The sequence below is a fragment of the Peromyscus maniculatus genome, chromosome 6, assembly GCF_049852395.1.
Source record: "Peromyscus maniculatus bairdii isolate BWxNUB_F1_BW_parent chromosome 6, HU_Pman_BW_mat_3.1, whole genome shotgun sequence".
NCBI lineage: Eukaryota > Metazoa > Chordata > Mammalia > Rodentia > Cricetidae > Peromyscus > Peromyscus maniculatus.
In genome coordinates this window covers 121,964,496-121,989,071 of record NC_134857.1, presented here as the reverse complement: position 1 = coordinate 121,989,071, position 24,576 = coordinate 121,964,496, and positions in this window count along the sequence as shown.

Sequence of the window (24,576 nt, the reverse complement as noted above, 5' to 3'; positions counted from 1 at the left end):
AGTAATTTTTGAGTAAAGTTGTCAGATACAACTAACTATATACAAGCTATACACTTCACAAGAGTTCAGCTTCATGAACTTAACATACTATCAGAAACGAAATAAAAAGGTAGAGCATGCCAGGGGCTCCCCTCATGCCCATGTTCGGTAGCCACCACCTCTGCTTTGCCCCTTCAGTGAAAACAAATAACCCTGCTATGAACATCATACAGTGAGGGCTGTCTAATGATGAGTATCTTTGTTCAGTGTTATCTTATGAGACTTTACTTCCTTTTCATTTAGCAGATATGTAGTGAAAATATAGTTGGGTAATAAAGCAAATTTCATATTTTAACTATTTTGTGTCTTTTTGTTTGTTATGACAAAGTGATGTCATATGTCGTACACATATATCTGTCTCAATATTATATTTGCATGTGGTTCTGTGTTATATAGGTTATGTGTGTGTTTATTATCTTACTGCTATTAAAATAACATTATCATTTACTTTTCAAAACTAATGCCAGTTGTGTTTGTTTTTGTTTTGTTTTTATATCTCATCCTCGTCTTGTTTTTTCATTATGTATAGATCACTCACAGCTTTCCATAGTGTGTCAGGATGAGCTCATCCTCCTGTATCAGTGCTCATCACTTATGATGTGATGCCAGGAGCTGGATCTCACGGCTCATCCTCTGATATCAGTGCTCACCACCTGTCGCATGTTGCCAGGAGCCAAGACTCTGGTGAGAAACTTGTTTTTTTCAGCTGTCAGTTTCACCCTGTGTTCATCTATGGAGCCAATGCAATTATAGAGTCCAGCATTTCTGAAATGGATGCCCACTTCCTTTCCTAAGATTTCACCCTCCTATGGTGGAATGCCTCTTTCAGCCTTGATGCAGGTGGGAGGAGCTTAGTCCTGCCTCAACTTGGTATGCCATGCTTTGTTGACTCCCATGGGAGACCTTACCCTTTCTGAGGAGTGGATGGGGAGAGGGGTAGGAAGGAGTTGGGGGGAGGGAATGGGAGGAGAAGAGGGAGGGGAAACTACAGTTGGTATGTAAAATAAATAAAAAATTAATAATAATAAAAAAAGATTCCACCCTTAGTGATCCCTTTAACAGACTTCCTTTCCACAGAATCACTCACTTCTCAAGACAGCGTAATCTCTAACTTGAGCATGCAGTCTCAGAGTACATGGTCTCAAAAGAAAAGGCCGATTGAGGGCTCATTTTATTTTCCTGCAGTGCTTGGGGAACTCAAAGGTAGATGCAGATGCAGTCCAACCCCAGGCTAAGTTCTGCCATGGCACCAGGCTTGTTGCTGTCTTCATGATTGTGGTGGCCTCTTGGCTTAGGGACAGTGACTTAACCTGTGACAGAGTTGGACTAAGCACGTTACGGAATCCACATTCCCCAATGGAAGACTCCAAAACTCACAGGCAAGTGCAGGGATTCGGGTGAAGGTCTAGAGTGTTGTTTGTTCTTAAGACTTCTCCGTCACACTTTGAGGGAGCCCATGGGCTCTTGTGCCTCTGCTCTTCCCCTTCCACTTGGCTCCGCTCTCTCCTTTGCCTTATTCTCCCACCCTTCTCTATCTTATTGTGCTTTGAAGAGCAAGAAAATATTCTCTGATTGGACTTCATTGTTTAGGTTTCTTCCAGGATCTGTAATCTTCTGTCACCCCTTACCGCCCCCCCCCCCCCCCCGTCCCATGCCTGTATGTATAGTAAGAGGTTTTATAAACCCAAGTACAAACCCTCTTTATCAAGAACTGTCAGGTCATGTTTTCAAATAACAAGCTTCTGGTTTTGTCTTTTTGTACGCTGCTTTCCCAGTAGCTGTTCTATGTCAGGCAACGGGAATGCTGTGTGAGAACAACAGCAACTGAAAAGAGCCCAGGCACCCTGACTTTGGGAGCCCTGTGGCGGACAGGGGCGTAGTAGATAGTGAACAGACACAGTGATGGTTCCAAGCTTTTGGACAAGTTCCCAGTCAGCAACACTGTCCAGGCCATGGAGCTTTTCTGGACTATGAACTACAGATTGTCCCTGTGAAAGAATGTGTCAAAAAACAGTCTTCAGAAGTACCCTGGCGTCGGAAGACACGGCTCAGTAAACAAAGCGCTCGCCATGTAAGCAGCCCCAGAGCCCATGTAAAAGCCACAAGCTGGGGTGTGCATCTGTAACCCCAGCATTCTTAACGCAAACCCAGGAAGTGGGTAGGGCTTGCCGCCGAAGCTTATGGGACCACTAGCCTGACTTATGAAACAGAAAAACAACAGAAGAGGGACCCTGCCTTAAACAAGGTGAAAAGCAACCCTCCCACTTGAGTGGGCCACACCTGTGGCTGTGCTTACACACAAGAGCCTGTGTATACTCCTGTACCCACACACAAGCATACACACACATACATACAATACAGAGAGAGGGAGGTCAAACATATGCACAGGACAGAAAAATACCACAGGAAAAAGGAGATTTCATTGCCCTTGAACTTCAATTTTGTAGTTGGCTGTCTCTTTCGATGCTTTAAAAGAAAAAAAAATCACATCCCCCTTTTGCTGTTGGAGAAAAGCAACCAGATTCCTAGAAATTCCCAAGTTAGAGTAAAAGTTCAGTCACTTTCAGTTTCCATCACAATTATATTCCAGGAAATGCCTTCACAAAGACCTTTGCTTTGGCTCAAGAGTTCATTTTCCTTCTGGGAGAACAATCCTGCCAAGCTGCTAGCAAACACAACTCCTGGAAGTGCGTTCAGTTTGGAGGGAGAAACCTTGAGGTTCAGGTCCCAGAACCACCCTGCCTTGCTCCTCCTTAGGAACTGGTGTGTGGTACTTGTTTGTTTAACATCTTTCTTGGATCAGATTATGTGCAGACTGTAAAAAAGGCCTGTTGCTAGGGCTTGTCACAACACTAATCACCATTTGGGGCTGTTTTCAATTCATCCTCTGCAAGAGACACAGTGACTTAAAACCACACACACACACACACACACACACACACACACACACACACACACACACACACACACACACACACACACACTGAATAATCACTGAAATATCACTTGCCAAACAGTCGTAAACACTTTCTATTGCTCAGGATAAAAGCCCGGCATGGTGGTACATGCCTTTAATTCTAGCACTATGGAGACAGAGGCAGATGAATCTCTGGGTTTAAGGCCAGTCTGGTCATACAGAGTGAGGTCCAGGACAGCAGCCAGGGCCACACAGAGAAACGCCTGTCTCGGAAAACTAAAAACTAAAAGCTAAAAAAAAAAAAAAAAATCTAAAAATCTAAAATGCTTACGCAGTCTGCCCCCTGCTGGCCCTTTCTAAACCCAGCCTGTCTCCGATTCACAACCTGCATCCAGAAACAAACTCTTGCCCAACATGGAGTTTTTGTACAAACTCCTTCTGCCTAGAACTAATTTTTACTATTTATCTGAGTAAATGGTGCTTTTTCAAAGTTCATCTTAATTCTACATTTCCTATGGAAGTATTTCTATCCAAATAGGGTCTCCTTTCTATACTTACTCCATGCATTATCTCCTGTTCCCTTACGATGCTTAGCAGAAATTGAAATATTTAGTTTATTCACATGACCATTTAATGTTTTATTTCCAAAAACCAAAAGAAAACAGCACTAGGCTTTTCTGACTGAGATTATGTCCTGGCTGCCTTTCCTCACAGACACAATCATATTGGAAAGTGCTACTTCATCTGCCTTTTCTCCCAGGAATTTTGCTCTTTTCACCTGAAGTTTCGACAGAAATTCTCCCCCACGATTTTGGAAGCATGACTTCCTGAATGGGAGATCTCCTTGCCACGCCATGTGTTGTCCTTGCTATGGTCATCAGCAGGGTCCAACATCTTCCCAACATGTTAAATTTGGCCTGTGGGTTCTGCAACCCAAAAGAAACCCATGACTCAAAAAAAAAAAAAAAAAAAAAAACTGGGAAAACAGTCAGCTTAGGGCTTTGCTACTTGCTTCATTTTAATCTAATACTGGCTATTTCATGTTTTGAACAGAAAATGAAAATAATTGTGAGTCTTTTGATTCTGGTGACTTTTTGAGCTGGACAATGAGAAAACTTACTAAGCAGATTATAATGAAAATAGTTAAGATGAGCATTCTTACCCTCATGTATCAGCTTGCTAAGATTGCCATAACTGAAGACTACACTCCTGACTTTGGCTTCCCAAAGGTCATGTCCTTTTCTTCTACAAAATACACTCACCCCATCCCCAAATGCCCATAGATGGCACCACATCTGAGCATCAACTTTTACCTTTTTTTTTTTTGAGAAGTCAAAATAAACATTTAATAAAATTTTCCAAGGAAGAAAATTAGAAATGGAAAAAAACCACAATCTAATAAAAAACAACAAAACAAAATGATTCTAGAAGGCCCCAGTTAATACAATTATGAAAGTATGACACTCAGCTCTATGAAGTACATGGATTTACAAGGAGGAAATCTCAAAATACAGAAGAGTAAAGGCCTTGAATTATCCATAGTGGCAACTAGACATTATAGAACTTTTCACAGAAGTAGAGATACTCAGCAAATTCGAAGTTTCAAGAGCTTTTGCACAGTAATTCTTAACAGTAATCAGCTAAACCACTGGCAAGAACTCGGTTAAAAAGATTTTCAGGTGTTGCTGAACCAGTAAACAAAAATAGAAAAATGTTAAATGGATATGTTTCACTAAGAAAGAACTTGACCCCAGAACAATGATTTGAAGGAAAAGAATGGCTGTTGAGTGAAACACACCACACACACACACACACACACACACACACACACACACACGCGCACACACACACACACACACACACACACACACGCGCGCGCACACACACACACACACACACACACACACGCGCGCACAACACACACACACACACACACACACACACGCGCGCACACACACACACACACACACACACACACACAACACACACCAGCATATTTTTACAAAATAGATGCAGGGTGTTCATCTGAACTGCCATTGGTTTTATTAAAAAATAATACTCAATAGGAACTTTAGTAAAAAATCAAGGTGGAATTAAATGAGCAGACAACAGTAGTATGCCCTATGGTATTTGAAATAGAATAAATGAAAACTTTGTTAGATGGTTTAAAGGAGAAAATGAGTCACAGTCTGTGGTGATATTTTATTTGTGCTGAAATGTGGTAATATTTTATTTGTGCTTTGATAAATAAAGCTTGCTTGGAGATCCAGGGGAAAAGGCCAGCCATTTTAAGTAAACAAAAAGTCAAGCAGCACTAGCCCTTAATCATATCACTTAGCAGACAGGATCTGTGTGTGTGTGTGTGTGTGTGTGTGTGTGTGTGTGTGTGTGTGTGTTCAAGGTCACACTAGGGAACAGAGCCAAGGGTAGTGACAAACACCTTTAACCCCAGTACCCACCATAGAAGTCTGGAGATCTGTGCAGACAGACAGAAAGTGACAGAGCTGTGTAGGAAGAGGAAGTGGGGTAGCTGGGCTGAGAGCCAATGAGAGGACAGAACAGCAAGGCAATAAAGGCATGGATAGACAGGAAGTAACTCGCATTTGAAAGCTGTGGAGTTGGTGAGGTAAGGTTGGATGGTGGCTTTCCCTGTTTCCCTGATCTAAGGCTTTTACCCCTATGTTTTTTATTTAATAAGACCATTTAGAAATTCATCTACAACAGTCTATAGTGAGATTTACAGACTCTGGCCTATAGATTAAACCTCTCTGTTATCTGTTTGGTAAATAAAGTTTTATTTAAACACAACTGTCTCCATTCATGTACATGTCGTCCACGGCTGATTTTATGACACAAGAACAGAGCTGATTAGAGCAACAAACACTGCATGTGCCACAAAACCTGAATTGTTTCCTTCAAGGCTCTTTTTAGAAGTTTGTTTAAGGGCTGGAGACATGGCTCAGAGGTTAAGAGAACTGGTTGTTCTTCCAGAGGTCCTGAGTTCAATTCCCAGCAACCACATGGTGGTTCACAACCATCTATAATGAAAACTGGTGCCCTCTTCCAGCCTGAAGGGATACAGGCAGAACACTGTATGCATAATAAATAAATAAGTAAGTAAATAAATACTTTTTAAAAAGTTTGCTTAAGAGAATAGGGTAAGAGAGTAATTTTGCAATAAAGGTGAAGAGTTATCTGGGGGAAAATGACAAAGAATGACCCTGATAGTCACAAAAGAGCTGTTGCATGATCTATATACATAGTTGTCACTTTCCTACTAATGTATTTGTAAATTTAATGTGTTCTATAGAAAAAATACTTTTATAAAGGTAGGAAAATGGCCATTGTAACAGTGATTAGGGACAAAAGCAAAAACTAAGGATTACTTGAGAGGGGCAGCACTCTGAGTTGTGGCATTTTATCAGATAATAACTTGTCAAAAGGAAACATCCCCAAAATTAGTCTTGGGGAAAGGTTTTTGTTTTTGTCTTTTAGGAGAATGAAGGTTAAGGAATTTGAAGAACACTGGACAAATGAGACAACTGAAGAAAAGGGACAAATCATCTATCCCAAGAAACAGAGTGAAACGGTGTATGGGTATATATTATCTAAAAAATTTTTATGTCTTCCTAAATGTTTGTTTCTGCTTTTCTCTAAAGATTTAACACTATTGGTTTTCTAATAGTCCCAGTTCAATTAAAATTTAAAAGCTGACTTTGGAGTTGGAGAATGGCTCTCTCCTTCTTTAAACTCAAGCATGTTGTTAAAAGGAAAATGCAAACTCCCTGTATCATGCCATAATAAGAGCCATCTTCTGCTATGGTACAGGACAAAAGCCAAATTAATTAAGGGACTATTCTATTACTAATCTCAACTCTTTGATTCTATTCTGATTCTTTAAACTTTTCTTAAAGTATGAATTTTATATCAAAATTTACAAGATTAACATATAAAGATATATAGATATATATACATTTTAAACTTTGTTAAGATATGAATGGTCATATAGAGTACTAACTAATTCTAGAAAAAAGGCTAGCTGCATATATATGTTTTTGTGTTCGAGTTTCTTATCAGTTTTCTGCAGGAAATCATGGCCAGGCCTAACATCAACTGAAGTCTCCAGAAAGAAGATGGGGCCCCACAACAACAACAATTCCACGTGGACAATAATGATATCATTAAGCTGACAAACATCATCCACAGATCAGCTTTGAACTACAAGGTGCTCAGAGCATTCTTTCAGGATAAAGAAAACTTCGCCCATACCCAGTAGGAAGCAATTTTAAGACTACGTCGCCCACATTCCCAAAGAGGTGGTGTGCGGTGGGTGGTTTTTTGGTCTTTTTAATGGGTTTTGGGTCTGGGATAATTTTCAGTATTTAGGGGGGCTGGTTACAAGTTATTGTCAACGGTTAAGAAAAAGGCTAAGCAAAGGAGATTAGATTTAAGGTTCTTGTTTAAAAAAAAAAGAGAGAGAGAGAGAAAGAAAGAAAAGAAAAAGACAATTACTAATACTTTACGTTGGATTGAATTGTTTTATATTGTATACAAATTTGAAACTGATATTGTTAGAAAATGCTATATGTATATTTCTAATTGTATTTATACCATTCATTTAACAATGTAATGCAAATTTCTGATCCTTGAATGTTATTATTATCAACTATTAGGATATAAAGAAATGAAAGCTAGTAGTTAGACATTACCATAGAACTTGTAGTCATATTAGATATGTTTTAAAAATTGAGCAGAGATGTTTTAGACAGGTCATCTTCAAACCCTTCAGAGATCTACAGAATATGGCATTTAAAATGTTTTAATAACTTAGAAAATTTTTCTTTTTTGAGACATGTCGGCTCCTGGCAGTACTAATCTACTTCAGAGAAAATATGGGCATTGAAGAAACTGCATATGGAGTCAACTTTCCTTGTGGCAAAAGTTAGCCACTGGACAACAAAGTATCCTCGAATCAACAGGACAAAATGGACAGACAGAACACGAAACAAGGGACTACTGATTCTTGCCAAAACAAGTGTGGTTATGGCTTTATCAAAAGGCATCTTCTGAGGCCAGGACAATATGGCCCCATCCCTGAAGTGACCTTCGCAATCCGGAAAAGGTACGGTGCCCTTTTCTTCGAAGGCAGCTTAACAGGCAGAGGGCGGATGGATTCTGTTGTACAATGGAACAGCAGCTGAAAGCTCATGCCTCTCGAAAGTAGACTGGCATTTAATAGAGGGATGTGGAGAAGAAGGGGATGCTGAGATGAAGCCATATATACACAGCCAAGAAGAATGGACAGCTGAATTAAAAACTGTCAACAATTTCCAGAAATTAAAATCCTGAATCATGACAGGACACTAGTGGAATTCAGGTGTTTCTGGTACATGGATTGCTCTCACCCAATGTGAGATTGAACTGTTGACCTTGTGTACATCCTACTTCACAAATGAGTCTGTCAGATACACTAAGCCTATAGGCTGAAGATGATGCCCCAACACTGCGGAGAAACCTCAGGTGACTGCCCAGGCAGCTGGCTGTTTCTGTCAACTCACAAATTTTTTGGAAGTTGCTTGCATGCACTTCCTGTTTTTTATTTTTGTTAGCTAATATTATTTCCTTCTTGGGTCTCTGAGGGAGTTGAAGATTAGTTAGTTATGGTTGAAGATTAGTTACTTATAGTTGAAAATTAATTAGGATAGAAAGTGCATTAGATACATCTTGGATTTACCAAAATAGGATAGATAATGGAATTATTTTCTCTAATTTGTCCAATACCTGTTTAGGTATTTATTATTTGTATATATTGTATATAGTTATTGTACTTTTGTATATAGTTTTTCTTTTGTTAGTCATAACCTTTTGCTTTTTTTTCTTTTTATTAAAATAGAAAAGGGGAAATGTGGTGGTAATCTAATTATACTGAAATGTGATTTTGATTGTATGTTAATAAATAAAGTTGCCCAGGGGTCAGAGCTATTAGAGCCATAGCAAGAGTGTGGCGGTGGTGGCACACGCCTTTAATCCTAGCATTCCAGAGATAGAAATCCCTCTGGATCTCTGTGAGTTCAAGGCCACATTGGAAATAGCCAAGCATGGTGGTGACACACTCCTTTAATCCCAGAAAACCAGCCTTTAATCCCAGGGAGTGGTGATAGAAAGCAAAAAGATATATAAGGCGTGAGGACCAGAAACTAGAAGCATTTGGCTGGTTAAGCTTTCAGGCTTTGGAGCAACACAGTTCAGATGAGAGCTATTGGGATGAGGACACAGAAGCTTCCAGTCTGAGGAAACAGGACCAGCTGAGGAACTGGTGAGGTGAGATAGCTGTGGCTTGTTCTGTCTCTTTAAATAGACGAACAGACAGGAAATAGATCCCTCATTCGGGAGGCTAGGACACCGCAGCCGGAAGGGTGAGATTTTTGGCTCTGAGCTCTGACCTCTCGGCTTTCTCTTTTGCATTGTTTCTGTGTTTCTTGTTTGATAAGACGGTTGGTTACATCTATACTGAGTACATCTGAGAAACCATTGCTGTTACCTTTAAGGTACATCCATTTATACTCTGACCTTTGAACTGGGCCACAAGACATTCCACCCTAGGTCCCACCTGAGCTGTCCTGTGACTGAGATAAAACTCAGTTTCCTGAAACACTATTTTCTACCCAATATTGTCTCCTCATTCCAAATACCAGGGACCAAGGCCATCTAACCCCTCTCTTAACAAACAGCTTGGATTATTTCCACACCAATCTTAATTCTTGGCTAACAAATGATGTAACTACCAACTGCTTTATGGATTTAACTTATAAATATACCCTCATTTCAAAGCTCCTTGAATATGTCTTCTTATTGAAATTCTAATTATCCATAAATAAATGTGATTTTCTTCCTGAATGATGAAGTTAAAATGGAAAAACCTTTTAAAATGTCTACAATTACAAGAAAGAGTGAAAAAGAGAGATCATATCTATTCCTTATAAGAATGTTATCTAAGGCTGTTAGTAGCTAAACAGACATTGGCAGGCTTTGAAGAAGGACTTTTCCCTTATGGTGTCCTTGGACCCCACCTCCTGTTTCCATGGTAACACTAGAATGGAAAGTATAATACCTTGTGATAGAGATATCAGGTTTATCTTTAAGTCCATTAAATTAAGGCTTATTTCTCTTGGTCAAAAGAATGGATTCTGAGTTTGAACTCTGGCTCTGGGAAGAGATATGACATTCTAATCTTCCCTAAGATTAGAACACTGCATACTAGTCCCCAGTCCCCTATGAGTTAATTCAACTAAGCCTGTTAATCACGTGCCAGGCAACCAACCACCTTTCAGGAATGCCAATACACCAGAAGACACGCTAAGGAGATTGGAGGAATAACTATCCCTTCATGACATGTTGTGTTTATCTACCCAGAGGCCCCTCCCTTGAGGAAGTTGCTCACACATCTTCATTGCCAAGCCTGCCTCTTTTATTGAAGTTATAATTCAAAAGACGCAACCTTTCCCCTTTTCCCTTTCTATCTCTTATTTGAATACAAGCCAAATTCCTAGGCATGTTTTCCCTCACACTCTGGGCTTTCTCACTGTTCCCTGTAAAGTCCCTACTACATGCATTTCAAAAAATTTTATACTATCAGTATAGAATGCAATATGCTCTGTACAGGATTTCTGTTGATGAGTTTCAGTGGGAGCAGACTGAAGGATATTATTTTAAAATCAATGAAAATAAATATGAAAACTTTATATTGTGATGGGTTTGCACCTAATATTTGCAGTGTACCTGACAGAGCACATAAAGGTTACTAGGCATTTAAAAACTAGAATTTAAAGAAAAGGACTGATTGCTTGTATTGGTGCTGGAAGAGAAAATGCAAAAGCATGAAGATGAAAACTGTGCAGCACAGCTACTGTGGCTCCGGAATAGGGGACGAAGCGTGGGGGGGGTAGAGTTACTAGAATCCAGGGCTCCCGTTTATGAGGAAGGGACAGCACTCCTCCATGTGGCAACCTCAGAGTGAGGAATAGAGGGAAGGGCCACAGACTCCTTCTAACTCTCTCACTGTCCCCTGCCTTCACTTTTTCCCTCTTTCTCTCTCACTGCCAATAAATTGAATAAGAAAAAAAAAACTTGACAACTTAATATCAAGCTGAATATCTTTAGAAATCGTGTGTGTGTGTGTGTGTGTGTGTGTGTGTGTGTGTGTGTGTGTGTGTGTAAAACTATTTAATTCTTTACAACTTTATGCTTTTGGCTATCCATCACAGAATCAACCCCTAACTCCAGGTATCTCAAACTTAGCCCCTGTTCTTCTCTTTTCAGCTAATGTTCCCTATACATGGAGACAGACAGACAGAGACACATAGTTACACACACACACACACACACACACACACACACACACACACACACACACACAAACATACACACACGCTATAAATACCCATACCACAAAAGCACACACAATCAACTCCCCCAACTGCGCTTTCCACCTCAGTGCTAACTTATTTCTTTCTGTCCCTCAGGGGCAAGAAACTGGTAATTTATTTTGACAACTCTTTTCCTCTCATACTGTTGACAAATCTATATGGCTATCTTACTACTTTACTACTTATACCTTCAAAATGTAACCAGAATCAAGATCTTCCACCTGTCTCTGTTGCCACAATAACAACTCCATCACCATCACCATTGTCATAAATTATTGTGGTACAATGGTTTTCTTTTTACCATTACACAATGAATGTCTTAGTTGGGATTTTTATTACTGTGAAGAGACTCCATGACCACAGCAACTCTTATAAAGGAAACATTTAATTGAAGTGGCTCACTTACAGTTTCAGAGGTTCAGTCCATTATCATTATGATGGGGAGCATGGCAGCATGCAGGTAGATGTGGTGTTGGAACTGAGAGTTCTGACATCTTGACTTTGAGGTAATAGGAAGTTGACTGACAGTCACACTGAGGGAAGTCTGAGCAAAAGAGAACTCAAAGCCTGCCCCGACAGTGACACAATTTTTCCATTAAAGCCACACCTCCTAATAATGCCATTCCCTTTGGGGACCATTTTCTTTCAAACCACCACAGTGATAGTGTAGTGAACCCTCTATAAGAGTGGTTCTCAGCCATCTTAATGCTGTGACACTTTAATACAGTTCTTTATATTGTTATGACCACCAACCATAAAATTATTTTGTTGCTACTTCATAACTGTAATTTTGCTACTGCTATGAATAATAAGTATCAGAGATGCAGGACATCTTATATGCAATCCTCAAAGGGGTCACAACCCAAAGGTTGAGAACCTCTGCTCTAAAGTATAAAACAAATTATATCCTTCCTCTGCTCAAAACCTACCTGGGGCTTTCTTTCCACAGTGACAACTAGTCCTGTGTTTATTGGCCTCTCTTTGTCCCACCAATCTTTTTTAAAGAAATTTTTTAATTAATTTTACATACCAACCATTGATCCCCTCTCCTCCCTCCTCCTGCCCCCGAGTCTTCCTCTACCAACCCACTCCCTGTAGATGTAATAGTCTTCCAGATGTAGTAGGAATCTTAGAAGGTCTTATTAATAAAAACAAACCTGGAGCAAGGTATTGGGGTGAATGCTGGAAGATCAGAGAAGCAGAACAAGCCACAACTACCTCACCTCGCCAGTTCCTCAGCTGGTTCTGTTTCCTCAGACTGGAAGCCTCTGAGTCCTTATCCAGAATGAATCTCAGCTGAACTGCTGCTAGAAGCCTGAATGCTTAACCAGCCAAATGCTTCTAGTTTCTGGTCTTCATGCCTTATATATCTTTCTGCTCTCTGCCATCACTCCCTAGGGTTAAAGACTCACTTCTTGGGATTAAGAGCATGTGTCACCATGCCTGGCTGTTTCCAATGTGGCCTTGAACTCACAGAGATCCAGAGGGATTTCTACCTCTGGAATGCTAGGATTAAGGTGTGAGTGCCACCATTTTCTAGCCTTTGTATCTAGAGGCTATTCTGTCTCTGACCCCAGATAAGTTTATTAGGGTGCCCAATATTTGGGGGAACACAATACAACCACAACTCCCCATTCCCTCCTCTGACAAGGTAAGGCCTCCCATGGGGAGTCAGCCAGCCCTGATACATTCAGCCAAGGCAGGTTCAAGCCTCTTCCTCTACATCAAGGCTGTGCATGATGTCCAACCATAGGTAGTGGGCTCCATAAAGCCAGCTCATGAACCAGGGATGGATCCTGATCCTACTGCCAAGGGGCCCCTTACACAGATCAAGATATACAACTGTCTTGCTTATACAGAGGACCTAGATGAGTTCCATGGAGGCTCCACAGCTGTTGGTCTAAAGTTCATGAGTTCCCACTAGCTTGGTTCGGTTGTCTCTGAAGATTTCCACATCATGATCTTGATGCCCCTTGCAAATAGAATCCTTTTCTTTCTTCGATTGGACTCCTGGAGCTTGGCCTGGTGCTTGGTCACAGTTATCTGCATCTGCTTCCATCAGTTACTGGATTAAGGCTCTATGATGACAGTTAGGGTATTCACCAATCTGATTACTGGGGTAAGCCAGTTCAGGCACCCTCTCCACCATTGCTAGTAGTCTAAGGTGGGGTCATCCTTGTGGATTCCTGGGAACTTCCCTAGCACCCAGTTTCTCCCTATCCCCATGATGTCTCCCTCTATTATGGTATCTCTTTCATTGCTCTCCCACTCCATTCCTGTTCCATCTCTACCATCCTATTCCCTCATGTTCTCATCCCCCATCCCCAACCTGCTATTGCCCTCCCACCCTCAGTTTACTCATGAAGATCTCATCTATTTCCCCTTCTCAGGGTGATCCATGCCTCTCTCTAGGGTCCTCCTAGTTAGCTAGCTTCTCTGGAGCTGTGGGTCACAGTCTGGTTATCCTTTGCTTTACATCTAGTATCCACCTATGAATGAGTACACACCATGTTTGTCCTTCTGAGTCTGGATTACCTCACTTGGGATAATATTTTCTAGTTTCATCCATTTGCCTGCAAATTTTATGCTGTCATTGTTTTTTACTGCTGAATAGTACTCCATTGTGTATATGTACCACATTTTCTTAATCCATTCTTTGATTGAAGGGCATCTAGATTGTTTCCAGGTTCTGGCTATTATGAATAACACTGCTATGAACATAGTTGAGCAAGTGTCCTTGTGATATGATTGAGTATTCCTTGGGTGAATGCCCAAGAGTGGTATAGCTGGGTCTTGAGGAAAATTGATTCCTAATTTTCTGAGAAATCGCCATACTGATTTCCAAAGTGGCTGTACGAGTTTCTATTCCCACCAACAGTGGAGGCATGTTCCCTTTACTCCACATCCTCTCCAACATAAGCTGTCATCAGTGTTTTTGATCTTAGCCATTATGACAGGTATAAGATGGTATTTCAGTGTTGTTTTGATTTGCATTTCCTTCATGACTAAGAATATTGAATAATTCCTTAAATGTCTTTCAGCCATTTGAGATTCTTCTATTGCCAATTCTCTGTTTAGCTCTGCAGCCTTTTTTTTTTTTTAATTTGGATTGTTTGGTATTTTAATGTCTAGTTTTTTTTAGTTCTTTATATATTTTGGAGATCAGCCCTCTGTCAGATGTGGGGTTGGTGAAGATCTTTTCCCATTCTGTAGGTTGTCGTTTTGTCTTATTTACTGTGTTCTTTGCCTTACAGAAGCTTCTCAGTTTCATGAGGTCCCATTTATTAATTGTTGCTCTCAGTGTCTTTGCTACTGGTGTTATATTTAGGAAGTGATCTCCTGTGCCAATGCATTCTTTAGGCTACTTCCTTCTTTCTCTTCTATCAGGTTCAGTGTAATTGAATTTATGTTGAGGTTTTTGATCCACTTGGACTTGAGTTTTGCTCATGGTGATAGATATGGATCTATTTGCAATCTTCTACATGCTACATGTTGACATCCAGTTATGCCAGCACCATTTGTTGAAGATGCTTTCTTTTTCCCATTATACAGTTTTGGCTTCTTTGTAAAAAAAAAAAAAATCAGGTGTTCATAGGTATGTGGATTGATGTCAGGATCATCAGTTCGATTCCATTGGTCTACATGTTGGTTTTTATGCCAATATCAAGCTGTTTTCATGACTATAGCTTTATAGGAGAGCTTGAGGTCAGGGATGGTGATGCCTCCAGAAGTTGCTTTATTGTACAGGATTATTTCAGCTATCCTGGGTTTTCTGATTTTCCATATGAAGCTGAGTATTATTCTTTCCAGGTCTTGTGAAGTATTGTGTTGGGATTTTGATTGGGATTGCATTGAATCTGTAGATTGCTTTTGGTAAGATTGCCATTTTTACAATGTTAATCCTGCCTATGCATAAGCATGGAAGATCTTTCCATTTTCTGATATCTTCAATTTCTTTCTTGAGAGACTTAAAGTTCTTGTCATACAGATCTTTCACTTGCTTATTTAGTGTTATCCCGAAGTATTTTATATTATTTGTGGCTAATTGTAAAGGGTGATGTTTCTCCGATTTCTTTCTAGGCCTGTTTATCATTTGTATATAGGAGAGCTACTGATTTTTTTGAGTTAATCTTGTAACCTGCCACATTACTGAAGGTGTTTATCAGCTGTAGGAGTTCCCTGGTAGAATTTTTGGGGTCACATATGTATACTACCATATTGTCTGCAAATAGGGAAAGTTTGACTTCTTTCTTTCTAATTTGTATCCCCTTGGTCTCCTTTTGTTGTCTTACTGCTCTAGCTAGAATTTTGAGTATGATATTGAATAGATATGGGGAGAGTATCTCACCAATCTTATCTACTATTTTCCCAACTCCTTCAGTTCCAGCCATATTGGATTTGTTTGTATTTCTGCATGACCTCTGGGGTTCCTAGTTCACTTCCTTTTACAGAAAGGATCCTCTCCTAGCTACCTGAGGACCTTGTTCTCCTGCTGCCCTGAGTGATTGTTCAAACTCACACTGTTGGAACTGTAGTACACATACTCTTCTCTTGTCTCGGGACTCAGGGCTGATGAAAATGCTCCATAGACCACATTTTAACTCTTTATTTTCTGGCTCCACGCAATGCACTATAAACTGATGCCAAGAACTTTAATAGCTCTTTCCTTTAGTGCTATGAGGAGTTCATGAAGAGTGTCTATATACTATGATGTCCATAAAGTCAATAATCCTGAATTAATCAATGAATAGTCAAGTAGGCAGAAGCAGGACTTCCACGGTGTACCTACTTTCTGTCTCAAACACTGTGAGAACATACCACTGCTGTCTACTCATTTAGTTCCATTCTGACTCTTTACTAAAGTTCCTATGGAGTATTTTGTTTAACAAAACCAGTGATAGTTCTGATGAACTACCTGCATCTTCTTGTAAAATATACTGGGGTGTGCGTGCGTGCGTGTGTGTGTGTGTGTGTGTGTGTGTGTGTGTGTGTGGTGTGTGTGTGTGGTGTGTGTGTGTGGTGTGTGTGTGGTGTGTGTGTGGTGTGTGTGTGTGTGTGTGGTGTGTGTGTGTGTGGTGTGTGTGTGTGTGTGGTGTGTGTGTGGTGTGTGTGTGTGTGGTGTGTGTGTGTGTGTGTGTGTGGTGTGTGTGTGTGGTGTGTGTGTGTGGTGTGTGTGTGTGTGTGGTGTGTGTGTGGTGTGTGTGTGTGTGGTGTGTGTGTGTGGTGTGTGTGTGTGTGTGTGTGGTGTGTGTGTGTGTGTGTGTGTGTGTGGTGTGTGTGTGGTGTGTGTGTGTGTGTGTGGTGTGTGTGTGTGTGTGTGTGGTGTGTGTGTGTGTGTGGTGTGTGTGTGGTGTGTGTGTGTGGTGTGTGTGTGTGTGGTGTGTGTGTGTGTGTGTGTGTGGTGTGTGTGTGTGGTGTGTGTGTGTGTGTTTGACTCAGCAGTCATTCTTTTCCCTCAAATCCTTGTTCTGAGATCAGGTTCTTTATTTATTTTAATTTTTTTTCATTTTACATACTAACCACAGTTCCCTCTCCCCCCTCACACTCCCCACTCCCTCTTCCCCATCCCACCACCCCTCCACTCCTCAGAGGGGGTAAGGCCTCCCACGGGGAGTCAACACAGGCTGGCGTATCAACTTGAGGTAGGCCCTAGCCCCTCCCCACTGCATCAAGGCTTAGCAAGGTATCCCACCACAGGGAATGGACTCCAAAAACCAGTTCATGCACCAGGGATAAATTGTGGTCTTACTACCACAGTCCCCACAAACAGACCAACCCACACAACTGTCACCCACATTCAGTGGCATTCCTTGGTCCCCTGCAGGTTCCCCAGCTTTCAGTCCAGAGTCTGTGAGTTCCCACTAGCTCAGGTCAGCTGTTTCTGTGGGTTTCTCCATCATGTGTGAAATACACCCATTTAACATTTCTCTATTTTTGTTTGCTGGTTCAGGAACACTTGAAAACTTCTTTCAACCATATTCATGCCCGTGGTTTAGTGGATTCTATAGTTAAGGATTTTAAAGTGTATAAGCTTTTGAAACTATATGCATTTAGGTTCTGCCTTCCTAGGTGGACTTAGCTCTAGTGTAATTTGTGAAGGTCTAATAATCCAAAACTCAATATCCATTTCTATGAACCTCACCCTACCCTCTAATATGGAAGTTCTTCAAGACATTATGAGAAGTACAAAGTGCATTTCACTTCTAACTCAACAATCCTGTTGATAGTAGTGCTCTGGCACCATCTTAGTTAGGCTTCCTGTTGCTATGAAGAGACACCATGATCATAGCAACTCTTATAAAGAAAACATTGAATTGGGGTGGCTTGCTTACAATTTCAGAGGTTTAGTCCATTATCACGGCGGAAGCATGGCAACTAGCAGGCAGATGTGGTGCTGGCTACATCTTGATATTCAGACCACAGGAAGTTAACTGAAACCCGAGGTAGTATCCTGAGCACAGGAAACCGGAAAGCCCACCCCTACAGTGACACAGTTCCTCCAACAGGGCTATACCCACTTCAACAAAGCCACACCTCCTAATAGTGCCATTCCCTATGAGGCTATGAGGGTCAATTACATTCAAACTACCACAGGTACCTAGAATCGACTCCAGGGCATTCTCCAGGTATTCATCCTCTGTGATGGGGCTTTTGTAAAACTTTTGCTCCAGAGTGTAGTTTTGTACAATCCAGATGAAGTTTGGGAAGAAGCATACACACTCTAGAATCTTTCAACCCATGACAACTGGTGGAAGATCCTGTCTTTTTATTTCTGTGAGTTCTGACACATAACTAGGACTTATCTAAAGAAAAATAATTATCCACATAGGAAAGCAGTCCACAAGACGAGACAGTCAGGACCTGATGCCTGGCAGGGACTGAGTTTCTGTTGACTGAGGTAATTGTTTTAACGATCATCGTCAAAGCTAAAAGTATTGCTTTTGTAAATGTCCAGCAGAGGGCGCCACACAACCAAAGGAATCTGGCTTCCTTCTGAGTGAAGCCCTGCAAGCCCGTATAGATGTGAAATTTTCTACAGAAGTCAGTTTGGGCTCTGAAGTACAACAAACATAATAAAAAACAGGAAACACATTTTCAATATGAGACTAAAACACTTACATACTTATATACAACGATACCATATTTGGGAATGAAAATTCTTAAATTATTTTTCAGAATTCCTTTTTAAGCACAACAAACCCACAAGCCTCCCAAATTTCTATATTAACCAATCCAACCAAGTACAGCTTAATATGTTAATTTAAATTTTTTTAATCATTTAGTTGTCTTTGCAAAGCCTTCAGATCCGACTCTTTCATGTTAGCTTTGTGCTCACAATTAGTTCTGGTCCACAGAGAACCTTGGCAGAGAATATCATATATTTATCTATTGTTTTGGAGCTGCGGAGACAGACAGCACACTCCTGAGGAGCACTGCTCTGAGAGGGTAGGTCAGTGCTTGTTTTCAAATGCCTGTTTAATAAGTGAGAATGAGAATTCTAAATCGGTCCTAGTTAGGGTTTATATTGCTGTGATGAAACACCATGACCGAAAGCAAATTGAGGAGGAAAGAGCTTATTTGGTTTACATATCCAGAGTCACAGTCCACTGAGGGAAGCCAGGGCAGGAACCTAGAGACAGGAGCTGATGCAGCGGCCATGGAGGGTGCTGCTTACTGGCTTGCTTACCATGGCTTGCTCAGCCTGCTTTCTTATAGAAGCCAGGACCACCAGCCCAGAGAAGGCCCCACCCACAATGGGCTGGACCCTTACACATCCATTACTAGTTAAGAAAAATGCCCTAAGCTGCATCTTCTGGAGGCATTTTCTCAATTGAGGGTACCGACTTTCAGATAACTGTAGCTTGTGTCAAGATGACGAAACTAGCACAAAACCCTTAACTAGGATTCAGTACAGTTTTGGAGGTGGTGGGTCAGGTACCTTTGACTAAATCTGTGGTTCTCCTACATTCTTTAAGTCATAGGATGAAAGCTGAGAGAACCTCCCTGAGAATACTCTAAATTATTCAAATTCACTCTGATAGGTCACATGGGTTATGGGTAGCCTGTTGGATTGCTTGAGGATAATTCCCACTTTCGTTTATTCCATTATTATTCACTCTTCCTTCTCTTAACCTTCATATTCTATATGCTTAAAGGTAAAAGAAGACTATGGGAAAGATAGTTACTAAATAATATTTGTTTAGGGCTTCATATGCATTTTATGATTCTTGAAGATTACTCAAAAACCAGGTAAGTATTAATCACCTACTGGGTATTTAACAATGTGGTTTTAAGAAATGCAAAGCATACCCATTGCTTTTGAAGCATTTCATCAATAAACCATAAAAATTACCACATACTGGTCACCTGTAGAGTCCAGTGTGAACAGCTCTTGTTAAAGATCTGAAATTTGTAATAGATGTGGTGTAACAACTCATTTAGGGAGGAATAATCACTGTCGTTGGCTATTTCTTAACTGGCCCTGAAATAGATATATTTTATATATTTTTATTTAAAAACCAAGCGAACTGTCTGGGGTAGTTGATGATCTCTTCCTGTAGAAGGGAAAACTAAACTTCATAGACTTAAGCAATTTGCCAGGTAACATAGGCAAAAAGGACTATTGCAGCATTTGAATAATCTTCCTGCTTCCTTCATGTCAGTCAGTTTGATCAGTGAGTGCTGAAGGCAGAGCCATATCCTGAGGTCGAGGGGTCAACACAGGATTTGAATGACATGTGGAAGGCAGATGGGTCTTTATCCATTGGCCTATGGATAGGTGATAGACAGTGAAAGCATGTGGCTGGGTAAGAGAACCAGCAAGAAAGATGAGGCACTTAAGGAAGATTGGCACCTCCAGAGTAGAGGGAGTTCTAGGAGGGAATGGGTATAGCTAGAGGCAAAGAGTTCTTGGCAGTTGTAGCCACGGCTAGAGAAACCTCTGCTGTGGAATAATCTTTCTGTACACTGTGAAGATGTTTTGCTCTCATTGGTGTAGTAAAGAGCCAACTGGCCAATAGGTAGGTAGAGAGAGGTTAGGTGGCAGAGCCAGACTGAGAGAACATGGGGAAGAAGGAGTGTGGAGTTGCTAGCAGATGCAGAAGAAGCAGGAGATGAACATGCCATACTGAAAAAAAATGTACTGCCATGTGGTAGAGCATAGATAAAATATATGGATTAATTTAAGTTGTAAGAGCTAGTTAGTAACAAGCCTAAGCTATCAGCTGAATATTTATATTTAACAATAAGTCTCTGTGTGGTTATTTGGGAAGCCAGTGGTCCCGACAGAAAAAAAAATCCACCTATAAATTTCTGCTAATCTTCATGCAGCTTCCTACAAAGGGCAAAGAATCTTATATGGTGAAATCTATAGAGGACAGGCTTTTCATGCAAGGCAAAGAAGAACAGAGTGAAATCTGGGTGGAAGCAAGAAGCCCTATCGATATCATTACAGAGCAGACACAGACTTACCATAAGAATGTCAGGATGGCTCATGTTACAGCCTGTGCATACCTTCCACTCTGGCTTGAAGAGTGTTTTAGTTGGGGTTACTATTGCTTAGATGAAACACCATAACCAAAGCAAGTTGGGAAGGAAAGGGTTTGTTCATTTATGCTTCTGAATCACAGTTCATCATCAAAGGAAATCAGGTCAGGAATTCAAACAGGGCAGGAACCTGGAGACAGGAGCTGAGGCAGAAGCCATAGAGGAGTGCTGCTTATTGGATTGCCCTTCATAAATTTCTTAGCCTGCTTTCTTACAGAATTAAGACTCACCAGCCCAGTGATGGCATCACCCACAATGGGCTGGGCTATTCCTCTTTCAATCACTAAATAAGAAAATATCCTTCAGGCTTGCATACAGCCTGATTTTATAGAAATTATGGAAGTATTTTCTCAACTGAGGCTCCTTCCTCTCTAATGATTCTAGCTTGTATCAAGTTGACATAAACTAGTCAGTAAACAGGGAGTAAACCAAAAGATTGTGGAGACAAATTGAATAGGTATATCAGAAGTCCCAAGTGGCCAGTAATAGCATCTAATCTTTAGTACTCAATAGCAAACAAGTTTTGCCTCACTTGAGCCAGTATTATTAGATATTTTATTTATAAGCCAGGAAGATGAAAATATCCTAGATGGATGAAGGGAAAGGACCACAAGATTTTATGTGTGCATTTGCCCATCTCAAATGTTCATCCACTAGAAACCCCTGGAAAGTGTTGGCTGTGCAAATGTATGTGCAGATTCCCTCTTTGTGACTACTTGAACTTTCCTGTTCCAGTGACCTATGGAATAATGTGCTCCAGTGTGTCCTACTCCATCCAGATGTCACAACCTCTTTTTTCAATGGAGGATTTATGGGAAGTATTACAAATGACTCTAAAATTACCTCTATTCCTGAAATGTGTTCATTTGTTGTGACAATGCTATTACTAATTACAACCATATTATGTGTTAAGAGCAATGAATAGTTGTTCAAAGTTGCCATTTCTAGTCTCAGAGAGAGGTAGAGTACCATTTACTCAGGACTTGTGGGTATCCTGCATTGGGCTAAGCTTTCTACTTTACCTTATTTAATCCCCATTAATGACCTACAATTTTTTTCCTGGCTAGTTTTATGCTGACTTGACACAAGCTAGAGTCATCTGAAAGGAGAGAACCTCAGTTGAGAAAATACCTCCATACGATCTGGCTATAGGGCATTTTCTTAATTAGTTATTAAAAGGGAAGAGCCCAGCCCATTGTTGGTGGTGCTATCTCTGAACAGGTGGTCCTTGATTCTATAAGAAAGCAGGATGAACAAGCCATGATAATAAAGCCAGTAAGCAACACCATCCATAACCTCTACACCAGCTCCTGCCTTGAAGTTATTGCTCACTTTGAGTTCCTGCCTTGGGTTCTTCCCTCAGTGGATTATGACTTTGGATATGTAAGCTACATCAACTTTTTCCTCCCCAAGCTGCTTTTGGTTATGGTGTTTTGTCACAGAAATAGCAATCCCAACTACGATAGTATTAATACTGTGCCCCAATTTGTAAGTGAGGCAAATGAAATTCAGGATGTCTAAATTCAGGATGTGGTCATGTGGCTAGCAATAAGAGCATGGCTGCCACTTCTTCAACATAGTTTATTATCACTTTGTCATTCAGTACCAGATAAATGTTAACTGGAGCTATCCTAGGATGGGATGACCAGAAGAGTGGATTGGTATTCTATATTGCTTTTTCTGTGTGTTCTGTCTTTGTTGACAATGTCATGAATCTATGATTTCTGGAACAGTGCATGATATGAGACAGGCACAAAAATGTCTCCAGTTGTTACAAATTCCAAAACAATGGCAGAGTTGAAGTAACTGGTGATACCATAGGAAAAATATTACACTGATGTGGATGATATATGCCTCAAAAATGTTCCTAGAAGACTGGAAAGGAAATTAGAAAAGAAATGATTTTTTCCAATAACTAGTGGGAGGTACTTATTAAATTCTTACTAAGCCCTGGTGTCAGAGCTGCTGACTGACAGCACAGAGAAAACTGGGTTGTAGGAACCTACACAGGAACCTATAGTATACAGCAGTACTTGGCATTGAACACCATCCTTGCATAACATTGACTTTTTCCCACCTCAATGAGTCAGATCAGGTGGCTTTATTATTGACAACTGAGGCCATTGAACATGTTTCCTTTGCCTTCCCTAGAATCAAAACTCTTACAGACTGAAAAAAGACTTCTCACAGGCACTTCCATAACAATAAATTCCAAACTATGAGGGGGCGAGGAGGAGCTAAAGGGTTCCCTGTTGTGTAATATTTAGTTAACTGGACAAAGATGTGTTGCATTTGTTTATGCAGCATTTGTTTATGTGAAGATGTGTGGCATTTGCATTGATTAAAGAAAAATAACATGGGCTCAAGGAGGCAGGGTTAGCAACCGGTTGACAGGAAGTAGCAGGCAGGAGCATTTCCCTAGCGTGGGATTTTCAGTTGGGGCATTGTGGAAGGAGAGTGGATTCCAGGCATGCCAGCTAAGAAAGAAACTTAGCTAGTTGCTACTCTAACTCTGAGCTCACAGGTCTTCACCCTAGCCTTTGAATCTTGAGTTTTATTAGAATGAGAGAGGAGAATGAGGAAGAAAGAGAGGGACATGTCCAGGTCCAGAAGCCAGGTAGCTACCAGCCAAACATGGGGACAGCAGGAAAGTAAGATATACAGAAATAAAAAAAGGTAAAAGAAAGGTAAAAAGCCCCAAGTCAAAATGTAGATAAAGAGAAACAGATTAAAGCAAAGATAAGGCCAAGCCTTCGTAACTAATAAGAAGTCTTGATTTGGGAGCTGGTTGGTGGCCCAAAAAGAAAGCCTGCTATAGTTCCGTTTGTACCAAGAGTCCAGACAGAACAAGATACACTGGATATCTGACTGCAATCACATATATATGTAAATATATTATTATTATTATTATTATTATTATTATTATTATTATTATTATCCTTGTTCTCCAGACAAGGTCACTGACTCACATGCTGTTTAGATATAGGAAAGTAGAGTTACTGGTGGTAGAGTTATCCCTTCATTTGTAAATTACACCACTAAATAAACCTCCCTTTTAACTACGTGGAGTGGCCTTAAGATAGATAGGTTGCAGGGTCTGGAAAAGATGTAGTGCAATCCAGCAGTGTTCTCTGGAGAACTCTGCTCGGTCTACCCGCAGCGTCCAGGGTCCAGGAACCAAGAGACGTGGTACATCCGGATCTCGGGTCTTCAGGATCCTCTCTTGGCCCCGCCTTGTAGGCGTGACAGTTACTGAAGCCTCAATGGGGGTTGGAACTTCCAGATCAAAGCTGGAATGGCTACCCACTACACTCCCACAAGCAGTGGAGGAGTATTCCCCTTGCTCCACATCCTTGCCAGAATGAGCTAGCACTTGTGTTTTATATTTACACAATGGAGTATTACTCAACTGTTAAAAACAATAACATCATGAAATTTGTAGGCAAATGGATGGAATTTGAGAAAAAAAATCATCCAGAGTGAGGTAACCCAGAACCAGAAAGGCAAACATGGTATGTACTCATTTATAAGTAGATATTAGCTGTAAAGTAAAAATATGATCCAGACCCAGAGAGGCTAAGTAATAAGTAACAAGGAGAGGCTGGAGTGGGAGCTGCAAGGATCTCACTGGGAAAGGGAAACAGAATA